Consider the following 23464-nt stretch of genomic DNA (forward strand, 5'->3'; position numbering starts at 1 on the left):
ATCAAAATTCAGTCTGTAAAAATAAAAAATAATTTTAAAAAATACATTCTACTGCCATATGTCTAAAAAGAACAAATAAATTAAAAAAAAAAAAACCTTCATGAATACTGAGAACCTTGACATGAATATGTATTACATTCATGTGACACACACATATATATACTCATTACATATGTATTTATGTTTTTCGTACTATATATTACATATTGTATGTTATCTATTATAAAATCATGCTTCCTGGTTACTTTAGCTATTCCGTGTGATGGAATGGGAAGTAACATAGCCTGAAAAGGCAGCAAGTTTATTCCATTGACGTGGTGGTTTCTGGTAGTTAGTCTGGTAGTTTAATACATTTGGAATCTATCTGCCTGACTAGTTCCTACAATGAAGTTTCCAAGAACTGGTTCTACTTGAAGGAGCTATTTAAATAGACATGGAGTTGACTATTATGAAAAAAACAACTATAAATGCTAATTATAATTTTTGAAGGTATTGGAAAAATATTAGAATGATTAAAGGAAAATTGAGGTGAGTTATGAAGACAAAATATCATTGCTTTTTTAGTATCTCTACATCCATGTTAGATAAAATTAAAATGGAAATTATTCCATATCATATGCATTTTATGTCTTCATGTTACTTATAAAAGTATTCAAGTTATAATAAATGCTCAATGAATACTTCTTTAATACTTGATCACATTTTTCTTACAACCTCATAGATTATTTATTTCTAATACATTGTTTATATTTCATCAAGAAATTTTTTGACTTATCTCACAAAAAGCATGAAAGGTAAATAGTTTCGTAGGAGAGATTATTAATTTGCCCTTGCTTTCTCAATTATTGAAAAACATATTTGTTATAAATTTACATGTTTTATGGCATAAAGTAAAATAAAACAAAACAAAGACCAAAATACATCAACATATCTGAAGATTCTTTATATTCACTTGATGAATTAATTTGTTTATTTGCCAAATAGTGATTGTCCAACTCAGGACTTATGCCCTGAATTAAAGATATAGTTAATATCAAATCAGATATTACAAATTATAAAACCTGTACCTCATTTTCACAAACTATTACTAGTAGCTTAAATATTTCCAATGTCAAACATCACAACAGACACAACTGAAATACAAAACATAATTAGAAGCTATTTTGAAAATCTATACTCCAACAAAAGAGAAAACCTCGAAGACATCAACAAATTTCTAGAGACATATGAATTACCTAAACTGAACGGGGAGGACATACACAACTTAAATAAACCAATCTCAAGCAATGAAATAGAAGAGGTCATCAAAAGCCTACCAACAAAGAAAAGTCCGGGACCAGATGGGTTCTCAGCCCAGTTCTACAAAACCTTTAAAGAAGAGCTCATTCCAATACTCCTCAAAGTATTTCATGAAATAGAAGAGGAGGGAACCCTCCCAAACTCGTTCTATGAAGCCAATATTACCCTGATACCTAAACCAGACAGAGACACATCGAGGAAAGAAAATTTCAGACCAATATCCTTAATGAACATCGACGCAAAAATTCTCAACAAAATTTTAGCAAATCACATACAAATATATATTAAAAAGATAGTGCACCACGATCAAGTGGGTTTTATTCCAGGGATGCAAGGTTGGTTCAACATTCGGAAATCAATAAATGCCATTCACCATATCAACAGATTTAAAGTTAAGAATCACATGATTATTTCAAAAGATGCAGAAAAAGCATTCGATAAAATACAGCACCCCTTCATGCTCAAAACACTAGAAAAAATTGGGGTAGTGGGAACATTCCTAAACATTATAAAGGCAATCTACGCTAAGCCCATGGCTAATATCATTCTAAATGGTGAAAAACTGAAAGCGTTCCCCCTAAAAACTGGAACGAGGCAGGGATGCCCTCTTTCACCGCTTCTATTCAACATCGCCCTTGAGACTCTAGCCAGAGCAATCAGACAAACCAAAGAAATTAAAGGGATACGAATAGGAAAAGAAGAACTCAAACTATCCCTGTTCGCTGACGACATGATTATATATTTAGAGGAACCAGGAAATTCCACCAGAAAACTTTTAGAACTCATAAGTGAATTCAGTAAAGTAGCAGGATACAAGATCAATGCTCATAAATCCAACGCATTTTTGTACATAAGTGATGAATCCTCAGAAAGAGAAATTAGGAAAACTACCCCATTCACAATAGCATTGAAAAAAATAAAATACTTGGGAATCAATCTCACAAAAGAGGTGAAAGACCTCTACAATGAGAACTACAGAACACTAAAGAAAGAAATTAAAGAAAACCTTAGAAGATGGAAAGATCTCCATGTTCCTGGATAGGCAGAATTAATATTGTCAAAATGGCCATACTACCTAAAGTGCTATACAGATTCAATGCAATTCCAATTAAAATCCCAATGTTGTACCTTGCAGAAATAGAGCAAGCAATTATGAAATTCATCTGGAAGAATAAAAAACCTAGAATAGCTAAAGCAATCCTAAGTAGCAAGAACGAAGCAGGGGGTATTGCAATACCAGATCTTCAACTCTACTACAAAGCAATAGTAACAAAATCGGCATGGTATTGGTACCAAAATAGACAGGTAGGTCAATGGTACAGAATAGAGGATATGGACACAAACCCAAATAAATACAATTTTCTCATACTAGACAAAGGGTCCAAAAATATGCAATGGACAAAAGATAGCCTCTTCAACAAATGGTGCTGGGAAAACTGGAAAACCATATGCAACAGAATGAAACTAAACCCCTATCTTTCACCCTACACAAAACTCAACTCAAAATGGATCAAGGACCTTGGAATCAGACCAGAGACCCTGCATAAATAGAAGAAAAAGTAGGTCCAAATCTTCAACTTGTTGGCTTAGGATCAGACTTCCTTAACAGGAGTCCCATAGCACAAGAAATAAAAGCAAGAATCAACAACTGGGATAGATTCAAACTAAAAAGCTTTTTCTCAGCAAAGGAAACTATCAGCAATGCGAAGAGAGAATCTACAGAGTGGGAGAATATCTTTGCCAACCATACTTCAGATAGAGCGCTAATTTCCAGAATCTATAAAGAACTCAAAAAACTCTACATGAAGAATACAAATAATCCAATCAACAAATGGGCTAAGGAAATGAACAGACACTTCACAGAAGAAGATGTACAAGCAATCAACAGATATATGAAAAAATGTTCAACATCCCTAGTAATAAGGGAAATGCAAATCAAAACTACCCTAAGATTTCATCTCACCCCAATTAGAATGGCGATTATCAAGAACACAAGCAACAATAGGTGTTGGCGAGGATGTGGTGAAAAAGGAACACTCATACATTGCTGGTGGGGTTGCAAATTAGTGCAGCCACTCTGGAAAGCAGTATGGAGATTCCTTAGAAAGCTTGGAATGGAAACGCCGTTTGACCCAGCTATCCCACTCCTTGGCCTATACCCAAAGGACTTAAAATCAGCATACTACAGAGATACAGTCACATCAATGTTCATTGCTGCTCAATTCACCATAGCCAGATTGTGGAACCAACCTAGATGCCCTTCAGTTGATGAATGGATAAAGAAACTGTGGCATATATATACAATGGAATATTACTCCGCAATGAAGAATGATAAAATTATGGCATTTGCAGGCAAATGGATGAAATTGGAGAATATCATGCTAAGTGAGATAAGCCAATCTCAAAAAACTAAAGGACAAATGATCTCACTGATAAGCGGATGAGGACATATATTGGGGGGTGGGAGGGGTTAGCATTAGGTTTAGGGTTAGGTTTAGGTTTAGGGATAAGGAGTGTGGTAAGAATGAAGGAAAGAAGGACTGTATAGAGGGAAAAGAGGGGTGGGAGGGGTGGGGGGGAAGGGAAAAAAAATAATGAATCAAACATCATTGCCCTATGTAAATGTATGATTACACAAATGGTATGCCTTGACTCCATGTACAAATAGAGAAACAACATGTATCCCATTTGTATACAATAATAATAAAAAAAATATATTTCCAATGTCAACTTTGATCAACAATGTATCCTAAATACTGTAGACATTTCTAGTATGAGGAATTATGCAAGATTATATTATTTTCTACTTCATTCAGACAAAAAGACACAATATTTATAGGATTTCATCAATCAATGTGAACTTTATAAAGCCTGAGTTATCTAATTAAATCAGCAATTTACAGAATAATTCTTAGAAATAGCCTACTAACTCCTACTTTTGAAAATGAACTCTAGTTTGTGTCCTTCAGTGGAAAGGTTAGAATGGAAAAGTAGCATACTGTCTTAGCATATTATCTTACATATATATTGCTTTTAGAATATGAAAATCTATACATACCTTCAGAGAGATGTATTGAACCAAGGTACACATATTAAGAGAGTACCAACTGTGTAAGCTAAAACTTTAACCTCTACTATGTCAAAGTATAGGAAATTGACGGCACTTAACAATATCTGAAATGTTGAAGTTTGAAAAACTGCTATGTTCAATGTTGAAATGATTTTAAAATATTTTTAAATGTCATAATCAAATATCCAAAATATAAGAAGATATGTGCCAAAAGGGCTCCAACTTACTCACTTATGAAATGTTCCAAAAATAAACAGAAAAAAATAATCTGACAAATTATTTAGTGGATGCTTCATACATAGTTTATCTTTTTACTGCCTAAAAAGAAAAAAAATTTCAAACTATTTCATGGGTAGTAATGGTAATAGGATTTTTTGTCTCCCAGTAAAATGTCTCTGTGACTTGCTTCTGTGTAAAGTGGTGCACACTCTCTCAGCTTAATGAGTTTAATAAAACTTAATGAAACATCTTCAAAACTAATGAAGCACTTTAAAATGCAAAACAAAGGGGGAAGAAAGATTGGCCTACCACTGCAGACCAAAAAGAAAATAAAGAGTATGGGATGGGATGTTGATAGAGCATAAACTTATCAGAATGAATATTTAGAAAAAAGGTGTGATTTACTTTATGATTCAATATGTATGGTTTCCTACCCTGAGTTAAGAGAAAAAATTTCTTCAATGTAATTTGAATTACATGTACACAGATATGTAAATAAATAAGCATTTACATTGCATTTCACAATGCTGCTTCATTTAAAAATTCTGTTGCACAAAATTACATTGAATAAATGATATTTTGTGATGTATGATGGCAGAAAAAAAAAAAGGAGGTTGAGCTCTCAGATGCTTATGTATGGGCAGGATGTCAGGTATTCCAGAATATTATAGAAGGCAAGGCTAAGCTAAAAGTGACTGACATCCATTACAGAACTTAAAATCCAATTGCATCCTGAAGTTCAAATTCTCTTTTTATGAAAGCATATCTACTAAATATAACTTAAACACATATTTAGTGCCACATTAAAAAGAAATAAATATGGCTGACAGTAACAATAAAGCTAAATTAAAATAAAATATATCCTAAGCATCATTTGATTCATATGAAACACTAATAAATCAATGTAAGATCAGAATAAAAAATGCATGTCATCTAAACTACATATTTTTGAATAAGAATAGATCGTAAGTCAATAAGCAAGATTAACAATGTGTTTGAGAGTGGAACATATTGTTTTACTATAAGATGAATGCTATAATTCATAACATCTTGTAATTAATATTAATTACTCAATGTGGTTCAGAAGGTAAGTGATTAAGCCCCAGTTTGCCACTACTAGGCAATAAAAGAATGGTAGGTAATTTTCAGATCTTGGTATCCTCATTGGAGAAAAAAAGGACTATTAATGCTATGGCATCCATCTACATTATTATTTGGAGAATAAGATAAGATGATATATGTACAATATTTTTAAACTGAAAAATCATATATACAATTTTGTTATTACTATTTACCCCACTTATGGATAGCATTTGAGTTTATGTGATGATATTGTGGAACTATTATAAGCATATTTTATTCACTGGCTTCTTAATGATATCATCTCTTTAAGAAGTCAGAAAGTGAGTTGTTGCTGCACTAACTTACATAGTACATTGCTCTCAGTTTTCATTGACTTTTAAATTAGGCTGTCAGCAAGTGCCATCAACCTTTGTCTCTATATTCTTTCTGTGTCTGTCAAAGATATTTAACAAATAAAAACGTGAACCATATTCGTTGAGAGTGGGAAAGAACTTTAATGAAAGTTGGGATTGATTGGAGTATTGTTCAAAAATAACCTCTCAACCTCTTCTCTCTGTTGGAGGGAAATGTATTTCCCTGTCGACATGACTGTGGGCTTGACTGTGTGACTTGTGTTGAATAATAGAATGAGAAGGAACATGATATGAGTAAAGGATCAAAGTACACTTGAGTGATTCGGCTAGCTTTTGGGGTCTGGTCATCAACTAGGAGACAGAAACATCCTCCTGGCAATTGCTGTTGCTTTAGCCTAAGATTCAGATGTAGACATGTGGAAAAGAACTTAACCCCACCACAGCCTGAAGCAATCCCCGCTGACTCAACAGCCTCCAGCAGATCTTGTGGTCAAGCCTAGCACACATCTGTCAAAGTGCAGCAGTTGACCTGCAGACTCACAGGCAGGAAGTAAATGTCTGATATTTAAAGACATTGAGTTTTAAAACAATAGTTATTTCACATCGCTGCAATAATAGCTGCTTGGCACAAAAAACTAAATTCCTAAGTGGGTGAAATTTAACATGTAGAATGCAAAGGCTATGTGTTAGGGATAATTATTTATAGGTTTAATATTTTTGCACATCTTGTGAGCAGAAGCACCCACAGCTTTTAACCCAAACTAGATTTCCAAAGATGTTTCTGTAGCAAATATGCAAAAATTCCAAGATAGAGATAAATGTTTTATTCTAAAACAGAAGGCAGATTTGCCTGCTGGTCAGTAAAATAAAAATATATTCACCAGGTAAAGGTTAGGCAGGCTTTCTGCACCAAAAAATAAACAAATAAATTAAAAAAAAAATAAGAAACCCCTTAGCTCAAGTGATCCTCTAACACAAGCCATTGTGAGTGCAAGTCTTTTGTGGCCTTGTCAAGAATTCTTGAGAGAAGTTGGTTCTGGAAAGCAGCTCATGAGAACAAGAATACCTTGGCTACTGCTATTGCTTTGAGTAATAAACTGCCTGTTGTTCCTGACTAAGAGTCTTGTGTCTTCTGACAGTGTCTTAAGAAACCATGGCAGGCTAACTTGTTAGCTTGCGAGTAGAATAAAATCTAAGACCTTTGCCTCTTGACAGAATGACCAAGATTCAATAAAGAAAGGTGCTTCTTCCAGACACTAGACCTTGTAAATCTTACCAAATGCAGAAAAAGACATAATTGCCATAGTTCTTTCTATGCAATCAATTGACTTTTAAGAATAACTAAAAGACTGATATATTATAGTAAATTAAATATTAATTTTAAGTATAGGTATGAACACACACACATACCCACACACTCACACATGTGTGAGTTCATTACAGAGCCTTTGAAAGCAGTTTGAAATGTTACTAAACCTAACAATCATTTTTACCAAGAATTCATTAAGAAGAATCCCAAAGTGAACTTTCTTAATCACCTCATATTTCATATTCATAAATTTTGCAAGAGTAAGGATTTATTGTATTTTAAAATTTATAAACAATTGATTATTTTCAAATTTGTGTATATATTTGCTGGGGTTTGGGAATAAGAGATAAAATTCAAACAAAATACTAACTTCAACAGTAATTTTCAAATTATGCACTACCATATTATATTCCATTAAAAAAATAGTCTCAAAGGTTTCACATGTTATACACTGAAAGGAAACACAGTAAAAATATCATGTGCCTGTGTATATTTATTGACAAAATAAGAGCATTATGTAGTTGGCATTGCCAGCTAAGGATTTCCTCTTTATCTAATTTAATTCTACATTTTAAGTTTATTTTTTGGCCTGTACTTTGTGTTGGAACATAGTTTTGCTATACATGGAGTGCTGTATTTGACAACTTAGAGTTCTGTTGAGGCAACTGCTCCATATTTTGTGTTAGACACAACACCAGTGCCATTACTCTACATGATAAATGACTGCTACAGCCGATGCTATCAAGTAAAAGATATGGGCACACTGTATATGTTCAAAGACCCACATTTTGGAGATGAAAAACATGATGGTGTTTTTTTTTGATGCATTGCTTATAAAAGCAACTATATGCTCTCACTGATTATTGCTATATTAAGATAAATATAGGACTGGGGTTGAGCTCAGTGGTAGAGAATGTGCTTGGTACACACAAAGCCCTGGGTTCCATCCCCAGCATCATAAAATAAGGAAGAAAGAAAAATTAATAAAAAATAAATAAATTTATTGGTTTGATCATTTCACTGTTTCTAAATCCCCAAGTCAACCTCTCACCCATCAGTTACTATATTATTCATAAAAGACAAATAATATTGATGTCAACAGTTTTACTTTGATTTTACCAATGGCAAGGCTGAAGTAAATATTCATAAGAACAATATAAAGAAAATAGAAGAGAACCAGGAGAGGAAAATAAGCACAAGTTCTGTTGAGGCCTGAAATGCACATAGCAAACATTTTATCTCAAGGAAAAAGAACATTGCACAAGAATCTTGGATTCCTTTCTTCATTCATCTATTTTTTGATCTATTTATTCGTCAAAAATTTCTTGAGCATTAATTAGGTATCAAAGACTATTATTTTCCTTTTTTCCTCTTAGTTTTCTAATTAAATTTTTGTAATAGATACATAAAAACAAAAATCACAAATATTAATGTGTTCTATGTAATGTTTCAATACATGTATATATTGTGTAATGTTTAAATCTGGTCAAACATATCTGTCTCCTCGAGTATTTATCATGTCTTTATGATGAAAACATTCATATTCCTTTCTTCTAGCTTTTTAAAATGCATGGAACATTATGGTTATCAATGTGCACCCCACTGGACAATGGAACACTAGAACTTCTTGTTTCCTATCTCACTATAATGTAGTACCTAGAAATCATCCTTTTCCCACATTCCTCCCAAACTACTCTCCCAGCCTCTGGTAACTATCTCTCTACTCTCAACTTTACAGAGATCAACTTTTTGAGACTTTACATATGACTGAGATTATCTGGTACTTGTCTTTCTTTACCAGGGTAATTTCTCCTCACAGATGATTTACAGTTCTATTCATATTGTAGTGAAAAACAGGACCTCATTCTTTTTGTGGAAGAATGGTATTCCAGCGAATATATGTACCATATTTTCTTTATCCATGTATCAGTTGATAGACACTTTGGTTGTTTCCATTTCTTGGCTACTTTGAATAGTGTTGCAATAAACATGAGAGTGCAGATGTCTCTTGAACAGACTGGTTGCATTTCCTTTGGATCTATATACACAGGAGTGGGATTGTTGGATGACATGGTAACTCTATTTTTAACTTGTGAGGGAACTTCACACAGTTCTCCACAATGGCTCAAAGGCTATTTTTGTTGCTGAAGAAATAGCTACGAACAAGACAAAAAATGCTCTTGTCCTTTGATAGTTTGCTGTCTAGTGAAAGAGGGAGATAAACAGCACATTAAAGTGATTATTGTAAGGTTTATTAAGACACATAAGATAATTCTAAGCAAAGTACAGGGTTACTTAGTGAAGGAGGAATTTATTAATGGCCAAATTTGGTGGTGCTATTTAGTCCAGATCTAAATTTGGCAATGAGGCAAGTCAGAGAAATGGTCTAAGGATTTTCCAGGCAAACTGTAAGGAAATTGTTGATTACTTGAGGAAGAGCTGGAAGATTAACTGAGACTTCAACAAAGCACATGCAATTGACAAGGCCATAATAGCTGTCATTTGCCTCCCCAAACAATATTTTTAGCAAAAATTAAGTAGATTAACATTAAAAAGCAGTTTTGCGCAGTTGTCTGTTTATTGTGGATATTCTTACAATGTCACATGCAAGATTTTCCTAGTTTGAAAGTCAGGAGATATTGGCAGTGTCTCTCATTTCTCATAGCTTGAAGAAATGCATTCTATTTTAATGATTAAAGGAATATATAAATGAATTAAATGGAAAAGTGAATAGGTGACAAAAACTAGCTTTAAAATATTGCTTTGTAATAACCATAGCATCTATTTTTGCATAAGAATGAAATGTTTGTTAATTTATGAATATATTAATGAATAAATGCATATTCATATACATGAAAAAAGCTCAACATCTGTAGCAATCGAGGAAATGCAAACAAAAGTACACTGATATTTCATCCCACTCCAATTAGAATGGCAATCATTTAGAATACAAATAATGATAAATTTTCACATGGGCATGGATGGGAAAAGAACACATATGCACTGTTTGTGGGACTGTAAATTAGTACAACCACTATGGAAATCAGTATGAAGTGTCCTCAAAAGAATAGGCATGCAGCCATCATATTGACCCAGCTATATGACTCTTGGGCATTTATTCAAAAGAATTAAAGTTACCATACTATATTGATATTTGCATACCCATGTTTATAACAAAACAAATCACATTAGTCAAGTAACTGAACTAGACTAGGTGTTTGTCAACAGATGAATGGATAAAGAAAATGTGATACACACACACACACACACACACACACACACACACACACCACACACACAGTGGAGTTTTCAGCCACAAAGAAGAATGAAATTATGTCATTTACAAGAAGATGGATGGAACTGGAAAAGAATCTCATTAAGCAAAATAAGTCAGACTGAGAAAGTTATGGGTCATATGCTTTCTCTCATATGTGGATGTTAGAAAGCAAAAAAGGGAGAAAAGGATCTTGTGAAAATAGAACAAGGAGAGGAGAGTAAGAGGAAAAGGGGAGGGAAGAGGGGATAAAAAGGGGAACTACTAGGAAATGAAACATCCAATTATGCTACTTGCATGTACAAATATGTCTCAATGAATCTATTCCTATGTGTAATTATAATGCATCAATAAAAAACTTTTAAAAGAATACTGATTTGTAACAAACAGCACCTTCTTATGTATTTTACATAAAATTAATGTCTATCAATTTATGAATATATTAATGAATAAATTCTTATTCAAAAACACATTAAATATCAATTGTCTATTCTTCATTTTTATTTTTATTTGGGGAAGTTTGTAAAGGCTAGTGGTAAGCACTCTAGAGATACAATTTATATATTAACAGATAGGCCTCCTGGAGACCCAAGTATTCATAACCTTTAGGAGGCCATAAAGATGTATCAGCTTAATGTTGATACAATATATTACCTTCCCCTTATTCTCCTGTCTTTACAGACCTAAATAATCAAAATATCATTTTAGGATTATATAAAAGAACTGAAAGCATTTTTCAGCAAATGTTTGTATTGGTGAATACAATCATCATAAAACTGGATCATTTCTCAGAATTCTTTGCATTCCTTTATCCATCCCTATGAGCAAAACAGTGGGCTATAAAGAGGGCAGCAATTATTGCTCCCCACTTACATGTGACCACAGATGAATTCAGAGAATTAGAGGGCTTTACTAAGACCCGCACATTAGTTAATGGTGTACTGTACTTAGAACTGGAAGTTTTATCTTAATATTTTAGAACCAATATTACTTGTATATATTCTGTTGAGGGCATTATTGTCCATTGCTCATATAAAATATATTTGGTTGAGACTAAAAATAAATTTCATGATAAAGTATTCAATTTATAGTGAAATACCTACTTTTAAGAATATAAAAAGTGATGATGTTTTTAGAATTAGTAATATATTAATTAAAAAAATAGAATTACCAAGTATGCCCACATATACGTTCATGGAAACATCACAGCCATCACAGCACAATGAAATGTCTTCCAGGATTTACAAAATAGGAGAAGGTAAGAGGGTTTTAAGGGTATCTTAGTGTAATGTTTTGATATAATTAATGAGATCCGATACAGAAAACTCAACTTACGGTTAATAAAAGGCTCTGAGTATTGAAGTATGTTTATAAAAAATTTCCACATCAATAAAATTATCATATACCAAGGGTCTAGGTTTGAAACTCACATATGCTTACCCTAGACTTCAAAACTGTCAAGAGAGTTTCTAGCACAAGCCAACCATTGCCATTGCTGTGGCTACATTTACCTTAGAAGAAGAAGAAGAAAAAAAAAAAAAAAAAAAAAGGGAAACTTGTGGTGCAGAAATAACTTTTAAATAGTTTTTTTTTTTTTTTTTTTACTGAGAAAATTTTTATTCATTGTAGCCAGCTGCTTATGCTCCAGACATCAAGCACCTTCTTCCTTGGCAATACCGTCTTTCTTTTCTTTTTTTTTTTTTTAATCTTTTTTTTTTTAATTTATTTTTATTGTAAACAAATGGGATACATGTTGTTTCTGTTTGTACATGGAGTAACAGCATACCATTTGCGTAATCGTACATTTACATACGGTAATGATGTTTGATTCATTCCGTTATTTTTTTCCTTCCCCCCACCCCTCCCACCTCTCTTTTCCCTCTATACAGTCCCTCCTTCCTCCATTCTTGCCCCCCTCCCACCCCCCATTATGTGTCATCATCCACTTATCAGTGAGATCATTCATCGTTTGGAATTTTGAGATTGGCTTATCTCACTTAACATGATATTCTCCAATTTCATCCATTTGCCTGCAAATGCCATAATTTTATCATTCTTCATTGCGGAGTAATATTCCATTGTATATATATACCACAGTTTCTTTACCCATTCATCAATTGAAAGGCATCTAGGTTGGTTCCACAGGCTGGCTATGGTGAATTGAGCAGTTATGAACATTGAGGTGGCTGTATCTCTGTAGTATGCTGATTTTAAGTCCTTTGGGTATAGGCCGAGGAGTGGGATAGCTGGATCAAATGGTAGGTCCATTCCAAGCTTTCTAAGGAATCTCCATACTGCTTTCCAGAGTGGCTGCACTAATTTGCAACCCCACCAGCAATGTATGAATGTACCTTTTTCCCCACATCCTCTCCAACACCTAATGTTGCTTGTATTCTTGATAATTGCCATTCCAATTGGGGTGAGATGGAATCTTAGGGTAGTTTTGATTTGCATTTCTCTTATTACTAGAGTTGTTGAACATTTTTTCATATATCTGTTGATTGCTTGTACATCTTCTTCTGTGAAGTGTCTGTTCATATCCTTAGCCCATTTGTTGATTGGGTTATTCGTATTCTTCATGTAGAGTTTTTTGAGTTCTTTATAGATTCTGGAAACCAGCACTCTATCTAAAGTATGGTTGGCAAAGATATTCTCCCACTCTGTAGGTTCTCTCTTCGCATTGCTCATAGTTTCCTTTGCTGAGAGAAAGCTTTTTAGTTTGAATCTATCCCAGTTGTTGATTCTTGCTTTTAGTTCTTGTGCTATGGGAGTCCTGTTAAGGAAGTCTGATCCTAAGCCAACAAGTTGAAGATTTGGACCTACTTTTTCTTCTATTTATGCAGGGTCTCTGGTCTTATTTCAAGGTCCTTGATCCATTGTGAGTTGATTTTTGTGCAGGGTGAGAGATAGGGGTTTAGTTTCATTCTGTTGCATATGGATTTCCAGTTTTCCCAGCACCATTTGTTGAATTGGCTATCTTTTCTCCATTGCATATTTTTGGCCCCTTTGTCTAGTATGAGAAAATTGTATTTATCTGGGTTTGTGTCCGTGTCCTCTATTCTGTACCATTGATCTACCTGTCTATTTTGGTGCCAATACCATGCTGTTTTTGTTACTATTGCTTTGTAGTATAGTTGAAGTTCTGGTATTGTGATACCCCCTGTTTCATTCTTCCTGCTAAGGATTGCTTTAGCTATTCTGGGTTTCTTATTCTTCCAGATGAATTTCATGATTGCTTGCTCTATTTCTGTAAGGTACGTCATTGGGATTTTAATTGGAATTGCATTGAATCTGTATAGCACTTTTGGTAGTATGGCCATTTTGACAATATTAATTCTGCTTATCCAAGAATATGGGAGATCTTTCCATCTTCTAAGGTCTTCCTTAATTTCTTTCTTCAATGTTTTGTAGTTTTTCATTGTAGAGATCTTTTAATTGTTTGGTTACATTGATTCTCAAGTATTTTTTTTTTTTTTTGAGGCTATTGCAAATGGAGTTGTTTTCCTCATTTCCCTTTCAGCTGTTTCGTCGCTCGCGTATAAAAATGCTTTTGATTTATGCATGTTGATTTTATAGCCTGCTATTTTGCTGAATTCATTGATGAGGTCTAGAAGTTTTCTGGAGGAGGTTTTTGGATCCTCTAAATATAGAATCATGTCATCCGCAAATAGTGACAGCTTAAGTTCCTCTTTTCCTATTCGTATCTCTTTAATTTCTTTGGTCTGCCTAATTGCTCTGGCTAGAGTTTCGAGGACAATGTTGAATAGAAGTGGTGAAAGAGGACATCCCTGTCTTGTTCCTGTTTTTAAAGGGAATGGTTTCAGTTTTTCTCCATTAAGAATGACATTGGCCATGGGCTTAGCATAAATAGCCTTTACAATGTTCAGGTATGTTCCTACTATCACTATTTTTTTCTAGTGTTTTGAGCATGAAGGGGTGTTATATTTTGTCAAATGCTTTTCCTGCATCAATTGAAATAACCATACAATTCTTATCCTTAAGTCTATTGGCACGATGGATTATGTTTATTTATTTACGAATGTTGAACCATCCTTGCATTCCAGGGATGAATCCCACTTGATAGTGGTGCACAATTTTCTTAATATGTTTTTGGATACGGTTTGCCAGTATTTTGTTAAGGATCTTTGTATCTATATTCATCAAGGATATTGGTCTAAAATTTTCTTTCCTTGATATGTCTTTGCCTGGTTTGGGTCTGAGGGTGATATTAGCTTCATAGAATGAGTTCAGTAGGGTTCCACCTTTTCTATTTCCTGGAATACTTTGAGAAGTATTGGAATGAGTTCTTCTTTGAAGGTCTTGTAGAACTCAGCTGGGAATCCATCTGGTCCTGGGCTTTTCTTGGATGGTAGATTTTTAATGGCTTCTTCTATTTCATTGCTTGATATTGATGTGTTTAAATTGTGTATGTCCTCCTGGTTCATTTTGAGAGGCGCATATGTCTCTAGAAATTTGTCAATGTCTTCAGTAGTTTCTATTTTGTTGGAATACAGATTTTTCAAAGTAGCTTCTCATTATGTTCTGTATCTCAGTGGTGTCTCTTGTGATATTTCCTTTTGCATCATGTATTTTAGTAATTTGAGTCTTCTCTCTCCTTCTCTTTGTTAGTGTGGCTAAGGGTTTGTCTATTTTGTTTACTTTCTCAAAGAACCAACTTTTTGTTTTGTCAATTTTTTGAATTGTTTCTTTTGTTTCAATTTCATTGATTTCAGCTCTGATTTTAATTATTTCCTGTCTTCTACTACTTTTGCTGTTATTCTGTTCTTTTCTAGGGCTTTGAGCTGTAATGTTAGGTCATTTAGTTGTTGAATTTTCATTCTTTTCTGGAATGCACTCCATGCAAGGAATTTTCCTCTTAGTACCGCTTTCATAGTGTCCCAGAGATTTTGATATGTTGTATTGTCATTCTCATTGACCTCTAAGAATTTTTTTATCTCCTCCCTGATGTTTTTTGTTTTCCATGTTTCATTCAATAGCATATTATTTAGTCTCCAGGTGTTGGAGTAATTTCTGTTTTTTATTTTGTCATTGATTTCTACTCTCAGTCCATTATGATCTGATAGAACATGAGGCAGTATCTCTATTTTTTTGCATTTCCTAAGGGCTGCTTTGTGGCATAACATATGGTCTATTTTCGAGAAGGTTCCATGTGCTGCTGAGAAGAAAGTGAATCCGCTCATTGATGGATGGAATATTCTATATATGTCTATTAAGTCTAGGTTATTGATTGTGTTATTGAGTTCTATGGTTTCTTTGGTTGAATTTTGTTTGGAAGATCTATCTAGTGGTGACAGCAGTGAGTTAAAGTCATCCAGAATTATTGTGTTGTGGTCTATGTGATTCCTGAAACTGAGAAGGATTTGTTTGATGTACAGGGATGCACCATTGTGTGGGGCATAAATATTTACTATTGTTATGTCTTCCTGATTTATGGTTCCCTTAAGCAGTATGAAATGTCCTTCTTTATCCCTTGTGACTAACTTTGGCTTGAAGTCCACTTTATCTGATATAAGGATGGAAACCCCCGCTTTTTTACTGGGTCCATGTGCGTGGTAGGTTTTTTCCCATCCTTTCACCTTTAATCTATGGATGTCTTTTTCTATGAGATGAGTCTCTTGTAGGCAGCATATTATTGGGTCTTTCTTTTTAATCCATTCTGCCAGTCTATGTCTTTTGATTGATAAGTTTAGGCCATTAACATTGAGGGTTATTATTGAGATATGATTTGTATTCCCAGTCATTTGGCTTATTTTTGTTTTTTTAAGTTGGCTTGGTTTCTCCTTTGAGTAGTTTTTCTCTAAGGTAGTTCCTCCCTTTGCTGACCTACATTGTTGTTTTTCATTTCCTCCTCATGGAATAGTTTGTTGAGAACATTCTATAGTGCAGACTTTCTATTTGTAAATTCTTTTCACTTTTGTTTATCATGGAAGGATTTTATTTCATCTTCAAATCTGAAGGTTAGTTTTGCTGGGTATAGGATTCTTGGTTGGCAACCATGTTCTTTCAGAGCTTGAAATATGTTGTTCCAGATCCTTCTAGCTTTTAGAGTCTGGGTTGAGAAGTTGGCTGCTATCCATATTGGTCTTCCCCTATATGTAATCTGATGCTTTTCTCTCACGGCCTTCAAAATCCTATCTTTATTTTGTATGTTAGGCATTTTCATTATAATGTGCCTTGGTGTGGATTTGTTTTGATTCTGTGCATTTGGTGTTCTGTAAGCCTCTTGTATTTGATTTTCCATTTCATTCTTCTTGTTTGGGAAATTTCTGATATTATTCCATTGAAGAGGTTGTTCATTCCTTTGGTTTATATCTCTGTGACTTCCTCAATCCCAATAATTCTTAAATTTGGTCTTTTCATGATGTCCCATAGATCTTGGAGATTCTGTTCATGATTTCTTACAATCTTCTCTGTTTGGGCAACTTTATTTTCAAGATTAAATATTTTGTCTTCATTGTCTGAGGTTCTGTCTTCCAAGTGTCTAGTCTTTTGGTGATGCTTTGCATTGAGTTTTTTAATTTGGTTTATTGTTTCCTTCATTTCAAGGATTTCCGTTTTTTTTTTTTTTTTTTTTTTTTTTTTTTGAGAATCTCTATCTCTTCATTGAAATGATCTTTTGCTTCCTGCAGGTGCTCTTTCAGCTTATTGGTATTATCAGTCATTGCCTGCATTTGCTCTCTTGTCTCATCCTTTGCTTTGCGAATCATCTTAATCATGTATAATCTGAAGTCCTTTTCTGACATTTCTTCTAACATACTGTCATTGGATTCTATTAATATAGAATCTAGATTTGTTTGAATCATTTTCTTCCCTTGTTTTTTCATGTTGTTCATGTATCTTCCCCCTCTAACAGTGCAGATCTGGGGTATTGCAGATTTCCCCCTATAGACTTATAGTGGCCCTATAGGTTTCCAAAACCCTTTCTTTAAGGGGAGATCAATATTAGCAGTGCCCAAATCAGACACTATGCAATCCTAGACCAAATAGCCCCTATGGGGACAATAACAAAATTGTCATAGTAAAGAGAATGAGTTCAAATATTATCTTCGGTAAAACAAACAGGTTTGCAATAAGGTCTGCAGTTTCTAATGGAGGACAAAGAGGATGCAGAGGGATGTAGAATGTGGCTGTTAATGGGATAAGAAAAGAATATACAGAAGTTCTAGAAAATAGGGTGATAGTGTAATCAAAAGAAATTGGATGTTAGCATGAAAAAAAGAGAGAAAGAGACTCTGAGGGAATAGGTAAACAAAAGGAAAAGAGAGCAAGAAAAATAAGGAAATAAAAACTTAAATTTTTTAAAAAGGAGAAAAAAGAAAATCTACAGTATAACAGTCATATACTAAAGAAATCTCCCAGTTTTCAGTAGCCTGATTCATGAGAGGTACCTGACAATGAGCTTCAAGCCTCCAGCAGGCTTCTCAGGATTGGATTTGCCCCTCTCAAAGATCGGAGCTACGGCTTCCAGGATTATCCAAGATGGCTGCTCTGGCTTCAAAATGTGTTGGCAAATGGGGAGCTGGAGTTCAGGGGTGGACGTGGTCAGGTGGAGGTCCTGGAGACAGGATGCGGTTGGTCCGGCAGGGGTCCTGGAGGTCGGGTGTGTTTGGTGTGGTTGTGGGATTCTGGAGGCCAGGTGCAATCAGTCACTCTGGGGTCCCGGTGATAGGGTACAGTCAGTTGGTCTGGGGGTCCTGGCGGCAGGGAGCACCAGTCGATGTGAGGGCCCCAGAGGTAGGGAGTGATCGGTTGGGCTGAGGTATCCTAGAGACGGGGCTCAGTAAGTCCAGCCAGGGGTCCTAGGAGGCCTGGCTGTTGTCTCAAAATGGCAGCAGCCACGTGTAATCAAACCTGCAGGTACTATAACGGTGAACTTCCAGGCGACTGCAGACAGCTGGTGCTCCACTGGCAGTCAGCGATCAGTTTGCTGACTGTTGTCGGACGATCGGGAGGTGAACCTCGTGAGTTGGGTGATGGATAGGTGCAAGGCCAATGCGGTCTTTCTTAAGTGGTCCCATGAATGCATTCTTCTCCTGCATAGTCTAGAAGTGGCCATGGCTAAAAATAAACTTAGCGGTGGTGTCAATGAACTTAAGGTCGATCTTCTCCAGAGTGCATCGTTTTGTCTGTACCAGCAAGGACTTGCGGAGGTTGAGCACCCACTTTTTGGTCCCCATCACACAACCTTTCAGCATGACAAAGTCGTTGGTCACTTCACCATAGTGGACAAAACCACCCAGAGGGTTGATGGCTCTTGTGGGACAGGTCATAATCAGTGGAAGCATTATTCTTGATTAGTTTGCCATCCTTGATAAGGTAGCCCTGACCAATCTTGTAGAACTTCTTGTTGATCTCAGTGTGGTGATGGTGGCCTTTCTGCCCAGCCCGAGCCACAGAGAAGGCCACACAGGCAGGATGCCAGGCTCTAATACAGGCAACCTTGCGCCGCCCTCTGTGGGTTTTGCGGGGCAGCTTCTTGGTATGCCAGCAACTGGTGACCCCTTTGTAGCCTTTGCCCTTGGTCACACGAATGACATCAATCATCTCGTCCTGCCCAAACACCTGGTTCACAGGGACCTGCCGCTCCAGCCTCTCCCGGGCCCAGTCCAGTTTCTCAGCCACGGTGCCTCCATTCACCTGGATCTTCATCAGGTGGGCTTTCTTCTGGTGCAGAGGAAGCAGCCACATCTGGTTATGGGAGATAATGCAAATGAACTGGCAGTACTTCTTCATGCTATTGAAGTCCTTCTCCAGTTGCTTCTTGCCCATGTCATCCTGCCACTTCTTGCAGTATTTGCTGAAGGCCTTCTTAGATGTATGCCAGTTCTAATAGAAGCGCCTTTTACACTCATCACTGATGTGCTCAGTAAAGATGGTCTTGAAGGCTCGGAGGCCTGGAGTGGTTTCCACTTAGTCCACAATGCCTACAACCACTATGGGTGGTGTCTCCACTATGGTCACAGCCTCCACAACCTCCTTCTTGTTCACCTTGGATCCTGGCCTATCGACTTCCCACACGATGTGGGTCATGCCAGCCTTGTAGCCCAGAAAGTCTGTAAGATGGACAGGCTTGGAAGGGTCATCCTTAGGGAAACTCTTCACCTTCGCAAGATGCCTGCTGCTGCGCTTCTGAGGCAAGAAGCCCAAGGATCCGTGTCTGGGAGCAGAGAACTTCCTGTGAGACATCATGCTGTCAAATCCCGCTGGTAGAGCTTAAATAATTTTTAACAGCCTATAAGATGAAAAGTATAGGATGGTATTCTCATAATGATGTTCCCCAGTCTATATAATTTGGGTGTCCATCATAGGTAGAAAAATTGCATCAAAAAGCAACACATACACATGCATACACAAAATAGTTACATATGCTGAATTAAAACAAAGACATAAATAATATTATCAACAGTTTTAAATATACTTTAATTTCACCAAAAGCAAGACTGAAGTAAATATTCATAGGAACAATATCAAGCGTATTACTTGTTTAGTGACTAGGACATTGAAATTTAATGGCTTTAATATAAACATGATGATAAACATAAAGTCACTTATTAGAAAACACAAATAACTGAAGTATTTTGGTGGTGTACTTATTAAAGTTGCTATTTGTGTCATAAGGAGCAGAGGAAATACACATACAGAAACACATGCACAAACTGCAAAAAAAGAGAATGATAGATACCATGTCAGAGCCAAGAAGACCAATCTGAGGAACTTACGGGAAATACCCTCAGGCACTATAATAATAATCTTGGTGAAATGTGACTGTAGAAATTTTGTCTTGGAGTGCTGTTGAAATAGTGTTTTATAGCTATGAGGAGTTTTCCTTCTTTTTTTTAGAAATCTTGATATTGGTGAGATTTTGAAAAATGTTTCTTTTTTCTCAAAAGTAGAACATATTTGCAATTAGTATTCTAATTGATGGTACTAGGCAAAGCCCTACCTCAAGGACCTAACTAGTTTTCAAAGCATATCATCTATGAAGTAGAAACATATATTGGACTTTCCATAAAATTCTTTCAAATAGTGTCCAGTTTTCGAGGAATTCAATTTTGAGAAAGGATACTTATGTGTTAACAAGTGTAAGAAATTTACTCATAAAATATTCCTAATAGCAACTCTTAGATTTGAAGCTCATTACTTCAAAGTTGCAATAAATAAAAATTTCCCAGTGTCACACTGTACTTTTCCCCAAATACTGAAGTAGAATTACTCAAATCTCATTTAATTTGAAATATCTGTGAAAATTGTACACCAAATACAGTAGGTATTTAACAAACATTGGCTGAGAATATTTTTTGATTAATAAGGTGCATGTTAAATGGCATAAATCCCTTGAAAGTTAAATTTCCTTTAAGAATTGGTCTTTTTTATTTAGAGTTCAATCAGTTTAGTTTCATGCCAATTTTGCTGAATCTGATCAATCTAAAGCTCTAACTAGATGTATTTTGTGGACTCATGAGTTTGACTACAGACTGGACAATGCTCAATTCAACAATTCTATTCTCGGCTGTCTCCTCGCATCCATCATGACTTCCTATGTTAAATGTTGCTTTCCATAAAATTCTTTCAAATACTGTCCAGTTTTCAAGGGATTCAATTTTGAGAAAGGATACTTATGTGTTAACAAGTATAAGAAATTTACTCATAAAACATTTCTAATAGCAACTCTTAGATTGAGTAATGCTTTGATGGGAAAATGAATTTATTCACTCTATTTATTAAAGAACCTAATCTATCATTAAGAGGAAAAAGAAGAACATGGAAAATTAAAGTGATACTTTATCAAAAAGAAGTTAGTCATGTATACAAAATGAATGAAAGCTCTTTTCAAATTTTGCCCTCTATAAAAAAGATTCAGTGAGCAATTCAGTCAAGTACACATTTGTAACAGATTAATGAGCAGGAATTCCACCAAAAGAGTTAAACCGATTTGCATGTATAGATACCATTAATAATTGAATGTCTTTAGATTTTTAAAATAAATTAAACAGGACTCATCTGAATAAACAGAGTGACATTATATGCATTCAACAGGATTTACACAACTATTAAGAGAAAACTCTCATTAGCAGTTTCATTAGCAAGCAAAGAAACTAAAAACAAATTTGAAAAGTTTGCTCTAAAGAAAACTTTTAAGATGATCTAGAAAAAAATCTCATTGGGCAGTATAACTATTCTACGCCAACCTTAGGAAATAATACTTCAAATATTTTTTTCTAAACTAATAATGAAAAGGTGCTATTACACATAAATTATACATGATAGAATGAAGGGGTGTGGATAGATGAGGAATTTGGTGCCAATGATGAATACATTGCCTATTTAATTTTAAAAATAAGAGAGGTAAATAATACTCTATTGTACTAAGTTATCTTTAATTTAAATTATGAAGTCTCTAGAGAACCTCTTTATTTAGAATATTTACCTGAAGCTACATACAAATGTTTAGATCCCATACATTCTATTTACCATTTTCTGCAAGTAGTCCCAATCTAGGTTTGCTTAGTTGCATTAATTTTCTGTTTGAAAAAAAAATGCACCATAGGAAATAGCAAGAAAAATAATATTATTTTGAGTGCTACAATGGAGGCTTTATAGAAGCTACACCTCAAAAAGGAATAGCAAAATATCAAGGGTAGTTGTCGAAGGAAATTCTCCTGAAAGATAATTAGATAAATACCTGAAAGATCTAGACATATCTAAATACCAATATTATACAATGGGAGGTAAAATATCATTAAATTTACATATTAGTAAGTGTCTCATGGTATTTGATTTTGAATACTGCTGGAAAAATTTGACTGAATCATTCTCAGATTGAGTTGGCAAAGTTGAGTAATAAGATATCCATGACATAAGTTGTGGATTTGTTTACATATTTTAATAAGCATTATATAATTTAGGATTTATCATGTGCCATTTCTGCTTTGAATATTTTACAAATTCAGCTCATTTGATCATCATAGGCGCCTTAATAACTCATGACATAGGTGCAATTATTAACCTCACTGTGAAGATAAGAAATTGTGACTTTGAGCCAGACATCCTGGCTCTGTATGACCACCTTGCCACTTCATAGCAGTGTGATTTGGATGGATTAATTTTATCTATCACCATTGTCATTGCATGATTTACTTATTTCTCTGCATCCTTCAGATATTCAATTTCAGTACTTCTCTCTGCCTCCCCCACTCCAACAGGTACATACCAGGAGCTATTTATTTATGTATTTCTTTTCTTAGGGTGGCCAGAACCATTACATTCTTTGACTACTCAGTTTTTAACTTCCTAGGAAATAATTTTTCAGCATTAAAACTGTAGTTTATGTAGGAAGAAACTTCAAATATGGGATGTAACTGTGGCAAAAATACATGTCAGTAACAAGGTACTCTGGGATTTGTAGTTTTCATTTGCTTTTTGAAATCAAGAGAGGAAGCACAAAGCTGATGATTCCCTCATATTACTCAGAAATGAAATCCAGTACTGAGCATTCCTAATAAGAAAATATTCTTATTTAGGAGAGCAGATCCAAATAGATGTCTGCAAAAACACCAGTAAGGGCCTTGTGTGTATTTAAAAGCCTATAACTCATGGTCAGTAAGGATTATTAAAGCAGAGACATGTTTTGGAAGTAAGAATAAGATAATCCTTAGGTTGGTTTATTGAAAACAGCTAGACTGAAAAGTTCTCTCATTATTCACAGTTGCATACACTGGAAAAATGAAAAATAAAATAAAAATGAATACTACAGAATGTTTCTGCAATGCTAAGACCGTGTAACTTCCACATTATCAATACACAATTTCTGTATTCAGAAATAGATTTAATACCAG

The 23464-nt window shown here is 34.9% G+C and overlaps 1 pseudogene; it reads right to left on the bottom strand.

The window, feature by feature from the left end:
• Window positions 1–19814, bottom strand: part of LOC124961438 (60S ribosomal protein L3-like) — a 35775-nt pseudogene extending 15961 nt beyond the window's left edge.
• Between the last annotated feature and the right edge of the window lie 3650 nt (window positions 19815–23464).

The sequence above is a fragment of the Sciurus carolinensis genome, chromosome 12 (genome assembly GCF_902686445.1).
Source record: "Sciurus carolinensis chromosome 12, mSciCar1.2, whole genome shotgun sequence".
In the NCBI taxonomy this organism is placed as follows: Eukaryota; Metazoa; Chordata; class Mammalia; order Rodentia; family Sciuridae; genus Sciurus; species Sciurus carolinensis.